The sequence below is a fragment of the Furipterus horrens genome, unplaced genomic scaffold (assembly GCF_987537825.1).
Source record: "Furipterus horrens unplaced genomic scaffold, mFurHor1.1.pri manual_scaffold_4, whole genome shotgun sequence".
NCBI classification, from domain to species: Eukaryota; Metazoa; Chordata; class Mammalia; order Chiroptera; family Furipteridae; genus Furipterus; species Furipterus horrens.
In genome coordinates, this window is record NW_028327174.1 from 166,275,134 (window position 1) to 166,291,420 (window position 16,287).

At 40.8% G+C, this 16,287-nt stretch overlaps 1 pseudogene; it reads left to right on the forward strand.

Moving 5' to 3' along the window:
- The first annotated feature begins 16,058 nt into the window (after nt 1–16,058).
- The window catches only part of LOC150013224 (large ribosomal subunit protein eL32 pseudogene), a 327-nt pseudogene continuing 98 nt past the window's right edge, over nt 16,059–16,287 (forward strand).

Below are 16,287 nucleotides of genomic sequence, written 5' to 3' on the forward strand. Positions count from 1 at the left end.
TAATGTGGAAGAAGGAAGCAGGAGAGGAAGTCAGTAAAGAGAGATTTGAAGGAGCCACAGTTTGCTTTGAGGATGGAGGAAGGGGTCATGTCAAGGAATGCAGGGAGCCTCTGGAAGATAGAAAAGGCAAAGAAACAGTTTCTCCTCCAGGGCTCCCAGAAGGAAAGTTAGCTCAGAGAATACCCAACTTCAGCTCAGAGAGACTCATTTCAAACTTCTGATCTCTAAAACTATAAGATAATACATTTGTGTTGTTTTAAGGTAGTAAGTTTGTGGTGATTTATTACAGTAGTAATAGGAAAGGAATATACCAGGGAACTTGTTAAAAATGCAAATTCTCTCGTTCTCCAAACCCACTGAATCAGAAACTCTGTGGGCAGGGTTCAACAAAGAGCATTTTAAGAAACCATAAAGATGAATCTGATGCACATTAACTCTTGAGAACCACTGATCTAGTCCAACTCCTTCTGAGACCAAAAATAATGACTGATTTGCTAATGTCAAGGGGTCTACACAACTTCATCAATGAAGTGAGACTAAGTCTGTTTAGAGCAAAACTTTAGGTGATGTGTAGGTAAAAATGCTTTGAGTAAAATAAACTGATTGATGACTAAATGCATGTAGTGACTTCTTTGAATAAACTGTTATTCAAAAAAAGGTATTTTTTACTTAGCTGACTAGTGGCAATATTATAATGGAATATATACAGGACTGGGGTAACCATTATTCCTGTGCACTCAGCAAGCTATTCTACCTCTTCTCATGCTTCTACAGTCTCTCCTTAAAATGTGGGATATGGCACATAACCTACATGTAGCCAAATAATACTTAATTCCCCTGGACTGTGCTATGGGAGGATCAGATGGCCCTAGACCGGTGTTTCTCCCCTGGATTGTCATATACCTGATTGGGCCAAGAAGCTCTTTCCACTGTGTATTGCAGACTCTGCCATTGAGAGAAATTCTTTCTGCGGAACAAAGTCCAGTGTAGTAGACATGACAGCTGGATGGATTGGTGCGTGGGTGGGTAGGTGGATGGATGGACTGATGAGGATGGTGGCAAGAAGCAGAGAAAGACTTCTGGAGTCAAGTACTTGGTTCCAGTTCTTGAGGCCTTGGGTCCTATACTGTAACTTCAGTCTTATAAGCTATACCTATTTCTTTCTAAGCTATATAAGCAATAAATGCCTCCTTTTTGCTTAAATTACCTAAATTGAGTTTCTGTCACTTGTAGCCCAAAGGGTTTTGAATATGTAGCAATCTTCTTAAATACAATATTGTTCTTTAACACCAAAATGTTGCCTTTCATACTGACAATTCTCTTCAGCAGCACTTCATAGCAGCTGCAATCTGTACTCCTACCACCCTTGGACGGTAACATGCTAAGGATCAATTTTCAGGCTTCTGGGACTCATCTGGATGCCCCTCACTTGCTAGTCTACTCCCCACAGCTTTCACTAGTCTTCCCTTCCCTACCACTGCATCAACAGTTTCCCTAGTCAACAGCCCAGTGGTATGGCACCAAACCTTGCAACAAGATTTTTCTCCGTCTCTGATGACTTCCACCTATGAACATTTCTATAATTCCCAGCAATATCTACCCATATATCTGTAATTACTCCTGAAAACTCATTGAGCTTCCTATTTTCATAAAGTTCTTCTGGGCCTTCTAGGTTAAGAGAAATACTAATAAGAATGACGGCTTTCCTATGTCATTTAGTTCAAATTTGACTTAAGCCAGATTCTACCTGAAACTGAACCTGTAACAATGCTTGGACGATTTTCTACTGTGTGTATGACATGAGGTTATGGTTTGGAAACCATGCCTAGTGGGCAAGCACTTATGTAACTAACATAGGTCATCATGAAGCCCCTCAACTGACAGGGAAAGAACTGAGTTTAGAAATAATCTCCTATTGACTAAAAAAAGTATGTCTAATGGAAGGAAGGAAGGAAAGGAAGGAAGAGAACCTTCCACTGACCAAGCAAAGAAGAAAGGGAATGAAGAAGGTTGGTTCTTTATTTTAGATCCTGAAAAAAGAAAACATCGTTATACATATGAAATATTTTCAAGGAGAATAAGGAGTTTCACATTTTAAGGTGGAATCTAAAGAAAGGTAAGTTCACCAAAAATATAAAAATAAATATGCCATACAGAATGGTGTGGTATAATGCAACTACCTTCTAGACTGAAACAAGCATTTGTCTTAAGTAATTAGCCAAGGTTATAACACAGAGAAAGAAAGTCATACTAAGCTATCTCCCCTTATAATCCATGTTCTAGAAGGCAAGAATAGCTTTCCCAAGTCCAGGGAGAATATATGTCTTTTTTATTCAACATCCACTTCCCCAACATGTTCCTTGGGCCTAATGAAAAACTGCATCTGCCACATGTCTGGGTTCACCTCAGCAGTCTGCATCATCAAGACTTCTTCCATTACAAGCCTGTCTTTAAAATATGATTTCTAATTCCTGTGGGCTAATTAAGCACAGCTGGGTCTACATCAGCCCCACTCAAGTGTGACGATTAAACTGGCAAGAAAAAAATTAATCATCATTAATCATTAGATCCATGTAGTGACTTTTAGAGGTGCTAACTGGGTTGAACAGAGCAATAGTGATGTTTTCATGTTTTCCACTGAGTAACCAAATGGTTAAAGTGAGAGAGAGCATGCATTCTTCTTAGAATGAATAACCTAGGTGGAAATATCAGATGCTCACGTGTTTACAGAAATGAGACTAGTGCTTAATGCTGAAAACCTCTAATCAACATTGGATTGTTCAGACTCAAAGTTGTGTTTATGATAATAGCAGATAGTAGTAGGATGGAGATATCTTCCATTTGCAAGTTAAGTTGAAACACTGCCATTGAAAGCCCATTAAAATTTCTCTGGATAGATTAGAAATCAATAATAACTTGATATATTTTTTAAACGAAAAATATTTGTTAAATTTATCCAGTTACTAGAATCATCTTTGTTTCCACGGAACACTGAGGGAATATCAACACAAAATAACTCACCCTCATTTATTATATCCTTCATACTAATAGATAAATAACATCTAAGAAAAAACAAGATATTATAGCTATCACACTAATAATTGTAATATATCAAGATAGAGTGATGGAAACACTCCCTTTTTCCTGCAATACTTTATCAAAATTTGAATAGTATGCTCAGGAAGTTTTGCATTTTATAATAGTAAAGGGTACTAAAATTAAGTTTTGGTTTTAGAATAGTACCTAAAAACCTTAAGGACACTTTATTTTGTTTTGTCCTGTTTATAACCTTGTTAGCCAATTTTCTGACTGGAGTGGGGAGGAAGGATCTTTTGCATTACTTATTTTTAGCAGATATTTTTTAATAAACTTTTAGAATGGTTTTAGGTTCACAGCAAATCTGAGAGGAAGGTACAGATATTTCTCATATACCCTTTGCCCACACACATGCACAGCCTCCCCCATTATTAACATACCCCACCAGAGTGGATTTGTAACAATTGATGAACCTGCATTGACACATCATTCTCACCTAAAGTTCATGGTCTATGTTAGGGTTCACTCTTGGTATTATACATTCTATGGGTTTGCACAAATATATGATGACCTGTATCTACTATAATACTATCACGGAGAGTAGTTAGAATGCCCTAAAAATCCTCTGTGCTTTGCCTATTAGATAATTATTTTTAGTATAATTAAAATAGCAGACAAGTTCTGACGATAGCTCTTAAAAATCATCAGCGTGAAAAAATTCTCTCTGGCCCATAAGATTTAGATGACTTCTGCTTGTATTTACCATGGTTGCATTCTGTCTTCTGAGCTATCTGCATCTCTGGTTGATATTCACCTAAACAAGCCAAGAGATCCAATTGAAATAAATACATCTGAGCTCACTTGTGGCAGCAGGTAAAGCTGATTTCTACAATGACTGAAAGGGTGACAAGGAGACACCTTTTCATTGATATTATTCAAATATTTAGGCAAGAACCTCCCACCACCACCATCCTACCGCCCCCCACTTTTTTTTTTCCTGCTTTGATCTATGGCTTAATTCTCTAGTACATTCTTTACTTCCTTTTAAGTTCCATCACATCTGATTAAATGAAACCGAAAGTAAATTACAAAAAGCCCAAAATACTTTGACAAGCTTAGGTCACTGAAAAGGCCTAAGGATTTTTTTTCTCCTCATTAGAGGGTTGAATTTATTCATTTGTTTGCTCATTTGTTCAGTCAGTTAACAAGTATACATCAAAAGCCCATGTATCCCAATCCCTGGAAGACCATGGGAGATATAACAATGGAGAGGATATAATCTTTGACTTTGGGAAAAGAAATCTCTAACTCTTCTCCTACCTGTCTCATTTTCTTTATTTCCCCTATTTCCCCAAACATACATACTTAGAAATAGGCCTATACTATTTACTTCCTTGAACCCCACTCTACATCATTTTAATAAGATCATTTTATGGCATTCAATAGAAATTGTTTAGGAATATTAAAAAACTATTTTTGGGAAACGAAATATCCCTTTGCTAGCACATCTTTCTGGATTTTATGTTACCATACAGTCAACTGTAGTGAATTTATAAATGAAGAAGAAGTTTTCTTTTCATCATTAGGGCACTATGACATGTGCCACTTCTGTTAATCACTAATGACGAGTGATGAGCTTATGGGTAAAATATGTCAGTGTTGATAATGTGGGAGGAAATAGACAATATCACATAGAATATGGATTGGGGTGTCACAGGGACTTGAATTTGAATACAGGCTTTATCACTTAAAAGCTGTGTGATCTTGGGAAAGCTCTTTACCTTCACTGAACATTGTTCCTACTTTGTAAAAATGAGTAATACTACCTGCTTCAAACATGCATGGTAAGAGTTAAATGTGGGTCTACCCCAAGTTGCCCCTGGCCTCGCCAGTCTGGCAGTATGAAGTAGATCTTCTTAGGGATAGAGTGTTAGTTTGCTAGGCCATCACAAAATACCACAAGTTGAGTGACTTAAATAATAGAAGTTTATTGTCTCAGAGTTTTTAGGGCTGGAAGTCCCAAGATCAAGGTGCTGGCAGGGGTGATTTCCTCAGAGACCTCTCTCCTTGGCTTGCCTCTTCATGTGACTATTTCTCTGTGTAAGTGTACCCCTGGTGTGTCTTCTCCTTCTTATAAGGGCACCTGTCATGTGGGATTAGGACCCAGGCTAATAGTCGCATTTTAACTTAATTACTCTTTAAAGGGATTATCTCCAAAATCTGAGGTACACTGGGAGTTGGATTCTGACATACGAATTCAGGGGATACAATGCAGCCGGAAAGAGATAGCAACATGGCTTTGACTGTCTTCTTTCATTTGCATGATGCAGGACTGCAGGTCTTTATGAATCCTGGAAGTTATCCATAGGTGCTCAGGGCTCTCGAGTTCTTCTACTCTTGCTTTTCCCAGGAAGTCACTTTGAGGTCTCTCTCCACCACTGCTCCTGCCTGTGCTCAGGGTGCCCTGTTTAGTGCTAAGGATGCCCAGGCCCTGCAGCCCCCTCTGAAGCATGCACTGTCACACAGCCAGGCCTGTGCAGTGGGGAAAACACCACTTGACCCACTCTGTGTCACAGCCTGTCACTGGGCCTCCAGCCAGGCTGTTTATACCTCTGGTTCTCAGCATTCCTCATGACAACAGCTGCTTCATCATCTCCTACAGCCTCTTGCCCTAGAGGGTTTGGACAGAAGAGAACCAAATGCCATGTTCTGTCCCTATCCTCATCCCTCCACATCAGGCACCAGGGCATGCCACCCCTCCCACTGCAGGTTCAGCCAAAAATCGCATTGACATTGACTGTTGCCAACCTCTGTACTAGGTCATTGCCATGCTCAGACAAATCAAACTCTCAATTCCAGAGTAGGGCAGGACTCCTTCATAAATAGAAATATAAAGCCTTGTACTTTCTTTCCCAAAATGTTTCTTCAACAGGTAACCCGAAGGGCACAATGTCATTAGACCCTGATACTAGTGTTTTTGCCAGTGGCAACAGGTAAAAAGGTAGACGATGCAATTAGATTGCCTGGTCTGTGACCTTGGGATAGATATTCATCTTCCTTGAGCCTCAGAAAACCCATTTATAAAATAAATATAATAATAGTTCTTAGAAACATTGGGACTTCTGGTCAAGAGAGTGGAATAGGGAAAAACTAAAGTTGAAGAGTCTGAAGATAGCAGTGGAGTAGGTATCAGTGTTGTCTGCTTGCTCCCATCACAGAAAAGCGTGGAGTACAAACTCAGCGACAAGTGAGTGAGTGTGGATTTCAGATAGCGTGAGCAGGGAAGGGAGTGTGGGAGCAGAATGGAAAAAGGCAGAAGGCTCCCCCACACTCTCAAGAGGAGTCGCTGGGCCCCCCAGCCCAGCGCCGCTGCTGCACCATACCAAAGGGGCAGCTGCAGACCAGCTTATTGGCCGAGATCTGCTTGGAAACTGCCACTTGCCATAGGCGCTGGGACCAGCAGAGTCCCGGAGGTAGACAATAGGAAGGTTTCCTTGAAACAGCCAGAGGTGTTGGAGGGCAGCGAGTGGCCCGGACTGTGGGAAGCTGTATGAACTGAGTCTAGGTGGGGACCCCCTGGGCTGGCAACCCTGCACCCCAGGCGCATGCATCATGGCACCACTTAACAAAAAAGAGCAGAACTAAGCCAAGGAGAAGGGTCCACACAGGAGAGCTGCAGCAGAAACGCAGACTCAGTGGGGACCCAAGGCAGGCAAGCAGTGCACCCAGGCGAACAGTGAGACGCTGACAGCCAGGGACAGATGCAGCCCGGTGCTGTGGCTTGGAGCACAAAGACTTCTTGGGAAGAGGAGCAAAGATAGGGAAAACCTAAAATATTATCCTAGCCCAAACTAAGTATAGTGGGCAAAAAGACTTTGGACAGGTGTGACGTGCCTTGCACACCTTCATTCAAAGAAACCTTTTTTTCTCCTAGTGGGGTACATTGAAAAATTAATCCCTGCCTTTTTTCATCTAGTGGTTATGGTTTTAATGATGCCTTTTAACCCTGTTGCCAAATCTGTTGCCCCCAGAATACAACAAGAATACCAGCTTAATAAACAGAACATGCCATTGCCTGGGGACAGCCAACCGACCTGGAATCTGCAAGATCCTTCCAAATATGGGAAGGCCATCCTCCCCTCCACACTCCCACTCTTATTAGGGATTTCTAGACCCAAAGGTAGGTAGGACAATGACCATGTCCAGCTTGAATCAGCTAGAGGAGCACGAAACCTTCATCTGTTGTCCTTTATAAGATTATAAAGGGTCTTAAGACTGAGAGGGAGGAATTGTTACAGAGTGATGGACTCACAAAAAACTAAATTAAAAAAAATTTTTTAAAGGGGGGAAAAAAAGCAGCAGAAAGCCTGAACAGACTGATAACAAAAAGTGAAATTGAAGCAGTAATAAAAAAAACTTCCAGCACACAGAAGCCCTGGACTGGAAGGCTCCACAGGTGAATTTTACAAAACATTTAGGGAAGAACTAATGCCTACCCTTCTCAAACTATTCCAAAAAATACAAGAAGAAGGAAGAGTCCCAAACTTTTTATATGAAGCCAGTATTACCCTAATTCCAAAACCAGGTCAAGACACAACAGAGAAAGAAAACTAGTGGCCGATATCGCTGATGAACATAGATGTTAAAATCCTCAACAAAATATTGGAAAATAGGATCCAGAAACACATTAAAAAGATCATACACCATGATCAAGTGGGATTCATCGCAGGGATGCAAGGATGGTTTAATATTCACACATCAATAAATGTAATACACCACATAAGCAAAATGAAAGACAAAAATCACATGATCATATCAATAGATGCAGAAAAAGCATTTGATAAAGTACAACACCCATTTATGATGAAAAACTCAGCAAAATGTAAATAGAGGTAGCATACCTCAACATAATAATATACAAGAAACCTGAAGCCAACATTATACTCAATGGACAAAAACTAAAAGCATCCCTCCTAAGATCAGGGACAAGACAAGGATGACTACTATCTCCACTGCTTTTCAACATAGTGTTGGAAGTTCTAGCCACAGCAATCAGACAAGAAAAAGAAATAAAAGGCATCCAAATTGGAAAAGATGAAGTGAAACTGTCATCATTTGCAGATATGATATTGTACATAGAAAATCCTATAGACTCCACTAAAAAACTACTCAACATAATAAGTGAATTTGGCAAAATAGCAGGGTACAAAATCAATATTCAGAAATCGAAGGCATTTCTGTACACCAACAATAAAAAATCAGCGATAGAAACTAGAAAAAAAATCCCATTTACTATAGCAACAAGAAAAATAAAGTACCTAGGAATAAACTTAAACAAGGAGGTAAAATACATGTACTCAGAAACCTACATAACACTGAAGAAAGAAAATAAGGAAGATACAAATAAATGGAAGCATTTACTATGTTCATGGATGGGAAGAATCAACATCATTAAAATGTCCATACAACCCAAAGCAATTTACAGATTCAACACAATCCCTATTAAAATACCAGTGACATATTTCACAGACCTAGAACAAATACTTCAAAAATTTATATGGAACCAAAAAAGACCCTAAAGAGCCAAAGGAATCTTGAGACAGAAGAACACAGTAATGTGGAATCACAATACCTGACATCAAACTATACTACAAAGCCACTGCAATCACAACAGTCTGGTACTGGCATAAGAACAGACATATAGATCAGTGGAACAGAATAGAGAGCCCATAAATAAACCTTATTCTATATGGTCAACTAACTCTTGACAAAGGGGGAAGGAACATCAAATGGAGTGAGAAGAGCCTCTTCAACAAATGGCATTGAGAGAACTTCACAGGGACATGTAAAAAAAATGAAACTAGACCAACAACTTACACCATACATCAGAATAAACTCAAGATGGATCAAAGACTTAAATGTAAGCCGTGACACCATAAAAGTCCTAGATGAAAATATAGGCAGGAAATTTTTAGATATTCTACATAGCAATATTTTCACTGATACATCTCCTAAATCAAGGGAAATAAAGAAAAGAATAAACAAATGGGACTACATCAAACTAGAGAATTTCTGCTCAGCAAGAGAAAACATTAGCAAGATGAAAAGGAAACCAACCATATGGGAAAACATATTTGCCAATGATACCTCAGACAAGGGATTGATCTCCAAAATATATGAAGAACTTACATGTCTCGAAACCAAGAAGACAGACAGCCCAATTTAAAAATGGGCAAAGGATCTGAGCAAACACTTTTCCAAGGAGAACATACAGAGGGTCCATAGGCATATGAAAGAATGCTCAACATCACTAGCCATCAGAGAGATGCAAATTAAAACCACAATGAAATACCACTTTACACCAGTCAGAATTGCCATCATCCACAAATCAACAAACAATGAGAATGCGGAGAAAAGGTATCCCTAGTGCACTGTTGGTGGGAATGCAGACTGGTGTGGCCACAATGGGAAACGGTATGGAATTTCCTCAAAAACTAAAAATGGAAGTCTTTTGAACCAGCAATTCCATTGCCAGGATTATACCTGAAGAAACTTTAAACACCAAATCAAAAAAACCTATGCACCCCATGTTCATAGCAGCACTATTTACAATAGCCAAGTGATGGAACCAGCCTAAGTGCCCATCTGTAGATGAGTGGATCAAAAAACTGTGGTACATTTATACGTGAAATAGTATGTAGCAGAAAGAAAAAAGGACTCCTGCCATTTGCGATAACATGGATAGAAATAGAGAGAATTACGCTTAGCAAAATAAGCCAGGCAATGAAAAACAAATACCATATGATATCACCTAATACAGGAAACTAATGAACAACACAAACAGATGAGCAAAATTTAATCAGAGGCATGTAAACAAGGAGCAGACTAACAGTTACCAGGGGGGTGGCGGGTGGGAGAGAAGCAGGGTAAGTAAGGGAAAGGTCTAGTCAAGGAACTAGTATATATGACCCATGGACAACGGGGTGGGGATTGCCTGTAGGAGAAGGGGTTGCCTGTGGGGGGCAATGGCGGAAAAAGTAGGACAACTGTAATAGAAAAACAATAAATAAATAAAAACAAAAACAAATGTGATAATATATTTGAGCTTGTTTCATTCCTAAGAAAATTTTATTCAGAAACTTAAATCTTTAATTTTACCTTCAGTGTCTGTTTTTGTTATCTCCGTGATCTGTGTTTTGCATCCTAGTGACTGTATAATTAAGGGCTAGAATAGAGAAGGATGGCATCAACCTTTTAAGTTAGAATAAAGATAATACTGTTAAACAAAAGTTCCATTTACAGTTATTCAGCTTTTCCTAATGATACTTATAGCCAGGTTAGTAATGAGACTGAAACTCCGCCATTAAAAACATGAAGATCTCAAAAGCTACTTAAATTATAGCTCAGAATTTTAAAATTTTAAAACTTCCTAGTTTAAGGACAATAAATATTCTGATACCCATCATACAGTACTCTAATTTTAGAACCTCTAAAATGAATAATATATAGCGTTTGAGTACTTGCTATAAACCAACCCCCGAGCTAAGCACTTTACATTATAACTTAAGCTTCAGACCACTCAGTATTTACTCTGTTTTTAGATCAGGAAACGGTAGTATAACTCACCATTGGTAACAGTAATTTGTAGTAGGACCCTGATTTACGTCTAGAAAGTATGACTCCAGAAAGCAGGATCTTCAAAAACATCACTAAACTTCCAATGAGAAAAGAAAGTCTTGATGCTGCATTGCTGCTGACTAAATGAAAAGATTTAGGTAATGTTATAGTGTTAACTCTTATTATAACTCTAGGATAGTGGACAATTTTCCACTGTAATTTACAGAAGTTAAGTTTCACCATCGCATATTAATATTTTGTTGAGTCCTCGCCCCCCAAAATGACATTATTTTGACCTCAGTTTTCACTAGTTAAAAATCTAAACATACTGCTAACTTACCTGTGTGTTCTATGTATCTTTTAAGATAGTCACGTTAATTTCTCCCAGTTCTAACCACTGTATCTTCCAATCTGATGTCCCATACAATATAGCTAATGTGCTCCACACTTTGCCAATTCCTGGATCAGTAATCGAATCAAGCCTCACAAGGCATCATGTAGGCCGACTCTGAGACAACTCTAATGACACTCTGTAGTAGTGGGCATTATAAGTGGCAACTGAAAGATTACCAGCATAGGTGCCAATACACAGGCAAGGACATTTGCCTAAATGAGGCCGCCTGTGCTTTTAAGAGGGATGAGTGTCACTGTGTCAGTTCTACATCAAATGTAAAAAAGATGGTGGCATGTAAGTGACAAGCTGCAGAACAACATGAACTGTGTGACAAAGTATCAGGCAATGCATAGCTTCCAAGACAGTGGAAACAGAGGAGGCCCTCAGGGGACAGACCACTAGAGAAGGGCCTGCTCTCAGGCATAGGGCAAGTCACCTCTTCTCAGGTGCCCTCACGTGCAAGTACCCCATTCAGGCATTGCCTAGCAACAAGGTTGTTGTGATTGAATTCTTAGCTAGCCCTGTCCTCGAAGCCATTCTGGCACAATTGGCGGATTGTTCACTTGCACAGGATGCTTCTCACAGAGCAGATGAGGTCAGTACGAAAACCTGCGTGATGGCCTCCTGGTTGGGAGGCCTTATCTCAGGTTTAGGCCATTACCCGCGGCAAGTGGGCCGCAGTGTGGTGTCCCTCAGAGGACACTTCTCTAAATGTATAAGAGGTGTTCCTGAGGGACGCCAAACAAGAGAGAGTCAAACAACTTCTACAGAGAGGAAGTTGAAGACTTTCAGACAAATTTAACACCAATGACTGATAGATTTATGACACCTTGTAGTGATGTAGAAAATAAAAAAGAACTGTCAGAACTTCAACATAAGCAGGAAACCACAGCTTACAGCCATCTATTTAAAAAAAGAGACACAGAAATCCAACCTTTGATAGAAAAACAAACTGTTCCAAAGCAGAAATTACAGAAGATACAGAATGCAATGGAGTGCTTCCATTCTGGAGGTAGCTCTGCACTGGAGACTGCTGCCTCCGCCACCCAGTCTAATGACACCGCCCTTCTCCTACTGATGGTCAAAATACACTTGAAGATACAAACATCCAAAAAAAAAAATTCTCCTTGGGCAACAAGTATTTCTCAAGCATAAATTGCAGCAACTGCAGAAAGCCTCCCAGTGCTTCCATTCTGGAGGTGGCTCTGCACCAAAAACCACTGCCTCTGCCACCCAGGATCATGACATTGCCCCTCCACCTACTGACAGTCAACATGCACATGAGGATCCCAACATCCAAATAAATATTGTTCATGAGAGACTGAAGGAAGTCAACCATAAATTGCGGCAACTGCAGAAAGCCTCCCAATGCTTCCATTCTGGAGGTGGCTCTGCACCGGAAACCTCTCCCTCCACCTTCTGACTACTGAAAAAAATGCTTAATTAGAATATGTGGAGTTAATTGAAATAAAGTTCATATGTATTACCTTTTATTTTCTCTGTGTGTCTACTGATTGTTCTTGCCCTAAGTTTCATAGAGCCTTCTTTATAAATATCTCTAAATCCATTTCCTCCAATATTTTTGGCTGTGTAACTGATCTAGGTGCTGTTTTATTTCCATTCCCCAGTGAGCATAAAGATAAGGTGGGCCCAGTCAAAACAGTTTCTGAAAGAATAATTTATATTTGAAGAACGATATCTAGCATTTAAAAAACCTGACATTACCCTTCCATTGTGTTTACATCCTATATCTCCTAATAAAAAATGATTGAGTAAAATTAATAAATCTTTAAAAGTTTCCAAAGTAGTTAATACAGCATTTGACCTGACCCAGTCAACTCTTCCAGCTTAATTCAGTAACCAGCTTCCACCCCTTACCACACTGAAACAGGCAATAGTGTTCAAACATAAGGCGGTTATGTTTTCAAAGCATTACAGCTCATCCCACAAGAAAGATTCTCTCCCCAACCCTTTCCCTCTTCTTTGCTTGCAGAAATTTCACAGCTCCAACACAGCATAGTAAGTGTCATCTCCTCTGTAAAGCCATGTCACTGAGGGTATTGAATACTCTAGGACTGCTAACAGCTTAAGTTGTCAGTCATTGTATAGCATAGTGTGTGTGTGGTTCCTGTGCCTGATTTGATAAACAGGAGGCAAGTGAGGGGCAGGTACTATCAATCTAATTTAGAGTCATAGAGTAATAGGTTAGGATTCAAGATAGGAAAAGAAAAATGTTCAGATGCCCTTCAGGCAAGTTGTCCCAGTGCCCTCTTCTAACCTAGAAAATCACTGGCTGGTTAAAGCAAACTCTCACCCCAAACCTGCGAGGCTGACACCCGCTCAGTCACTCAGAATGGCTGTTTCTAAGTCTCGTGAACAAGATGCCTCTGTGTTTCTGGCAATACAGGTGACCCACATGAAGAGGGCCAGCTGTGTCAAAAAGCTGCCTCACCATCTGAACCCATGTTCTCCATCAGCAGGTTTTGCCAACAAGCTTATCTCCCAGGGACTAAGCCTGGCACATGGTAAGCAGACACAGAAAAGAAGGAAGTGTAGGCAGTGGGTGAGCAAAAGCAGGAGAGGATGATCATGGATGTTGGCCAGGCTGGGTTTCCTGAAGAAAACACCACCAAGATTCCAGCATTCAAAACAGGAAAGGTAAAAATTAAAAAAAAAAAAAAAAAAAGCCACATACACACATGCGCACACGCACACACACACAGGCACCCATCCAGAGAACAAGAATAGCTCAGGAATGAAAAGAACTTTTAAGTGAGCACAGGTGGCCAATAGAAAAGTCAACTGAGGCTTGAGATAGGAACCCAGAACCTCCCAGAGACGTGTGACAAATGACAAAGATCTAATCACTAACAGCTCCAACTCCTAGCTGGTAGAAGAACCTAATGACTAGCAAGTGACGGGAGAGGGCAGCATGGCCGGGGCATCCAATCCAAATACTCTCTTTAACCACCCCCGCACCAGTGCCTTCCCTGGTGAGTGTTGCAGGGTGCCAGCCACTGATGTGGGTGCTTAGCCAGACAATCGTAACAGGATGTTAGAATGGGATCCTTCACACCTCATTTGTCAATATGCTCATATGACAAATACTAAAGCTAGTGGGAGATACAACCTCCCAAAAGCAAAATTTATAATAGCAATACAGGAAAGCCTGTTCCACCAGTCTTAACCCCAGCCACTCCCCTTGAGAAGACAAAAGGGAAGAGAAAGCAGAGAGAGAGGATTGGTGAAGGATGCTTTTTGTTTTTTCGTTTTCAGAAGAAAGCTACAGTGAATCCCTATCACAGGCAGAACCCCAGTGCCAGAAGCTGTGAGATATATGGAATGAAATATGAATGCTGCTTCCCACTCACCGACCCCTAGAATTGTGAAAAGCCATAGCCTGGTCCCACCATACCCTGTGTCCCCTTAGGCAAAGGGGTGAGGGATGCTGCCTTCTCTCCACATGTCTAGTGAGGGAATCTTCGAGAGTTCACTTCACAGAGCTCTGAAACAGAGTTCTTGCCACTGACGTACAAAAAGAACTAGTGCCTGGTTCATTCCCAAGAAAGACAAAGCAGACTGTGCCCTGGAGCCCAACTCCAACCCACAAAATAAAAGGGTGAGAAGGCATGACTACCAGAAATACACAGAGCATGGAATCCACCTGCAACCCCAACATTCATAACAGCAAGTAGGGGACTGCAGGAGGGATGTTAGACTAGGCTAAGAGAGCTGTAGACCAGAAGGGCATCAGAGGACCTCCAAAATTCCTGAAAAAATTGTCCATAACAGAGCCAAGTAGGACCTTCTACGGGCCCAGAGAGCAGAAGCCTAACCAGCCAAGTAAGAACTGCTCTACTACTTACATCTCCTTACCTGCCTCCCCAACCCGCCCACCCACCATATAACATAAGCTAACTAGGGGAAGTTGAGCCAGGAAAGAAGAGCAGGAAAAGCCAAGAGGCTCCCCTCTAACCCTGAGTGTCTATCTGAGGAAGGGGAGATTTAAAACTGTATTAGTGCCCTGGCTGATGTGGCTCAGTGGATTGAGCGCTAGCCTGCAAACCGAAAAGTCACTTATTCAATTCCCAGGCAGAGCCAGGTTCCCAGTTAGGCGCATGTGAGAGGCAACAGAATGATGTTTCTTCCCTTTCTTTCTCCCTCCCTTCCCCTCTAAAAATAAATAACATCTTTTTTTTTAGACTGTATTAGTTTGCTACTGCTGTGTAACAAATTACCACAGTCTTAGCAGCTTAACACAACATCCGCTTATTAACCTCACAGTTCTGTAGGTCAGAAGTTTAGTATCACTCAGCTGGGCTCTCTGCTTAGAGTCTTAGAGGCTGAAATCAAAGAGTTAGGCAGCTGGGTCCTAATCTTGAGGATGTGGAAAAGACCCCACTTCCAAACTTACACGATCACTGGCAGAAGTCAGCGTCATGTGGCTATGTATCTGCAGTCCCCATTTCCCAGCAGTTGGCCAGCAGCCCCACTCAGCTCCTATGTGTCTCTGGTTCCTTCACGTGGCCTTATCAACCCACAAGGCCAACAACAGCACATGGAATTCCTCTTAGACTTAGAATCTCTCTCACTTCCCCCTCTACCAGTGAGAGAAAACTGTGCTTTAGAGTTTAGAATTGGCCCACCAAGCTAATCTCCCTTTTGGCATATCAAGTAACATGGTCATGAGAATGATATATCATCATCTTTCCAAATTTCACTCACTCAAAGGGAAGGGGGTTCTATGAAACTAAGGGTCACCAGAGGTCACTCATAAATTTTCCTACCAGAAACAAGTCAGGTTGGAAGTTTTGATTATTACATCGAGAGTCTGTTTGCAATATAAAGGAATTGTGGCTGTCTATTAGTGAAGACAATTCTTTTGTTGGTGTCGTTTTTATGGTGAGGGAGAGGAGGTAAACTGGGAGATTACTGATCAGCCCTTGTATGCTACCGTCCCCTGTCTTCTTTGGCACTGCCTGCAGAGGTGGCAGCATCTCCACTTGGGATCATGGATGCCCTCAGATCCCTCGTGAAATCCAAGACTGTCAAAAAGTGGATCAAGAAATGTGTCTGGTATCAGTCAGACCAATATGTCAAAATTAACTGTAACTGGCAAAAACCTAGACACATTGACAACAGGGTGCGCAGAAGAGTCAAAGCCCAGCATTTGATGCCCAACATTGTTTTGGGGGCAACAAGAAAACAAAGCACATGCAGTGGCCTCTGGAAGTTCCTGG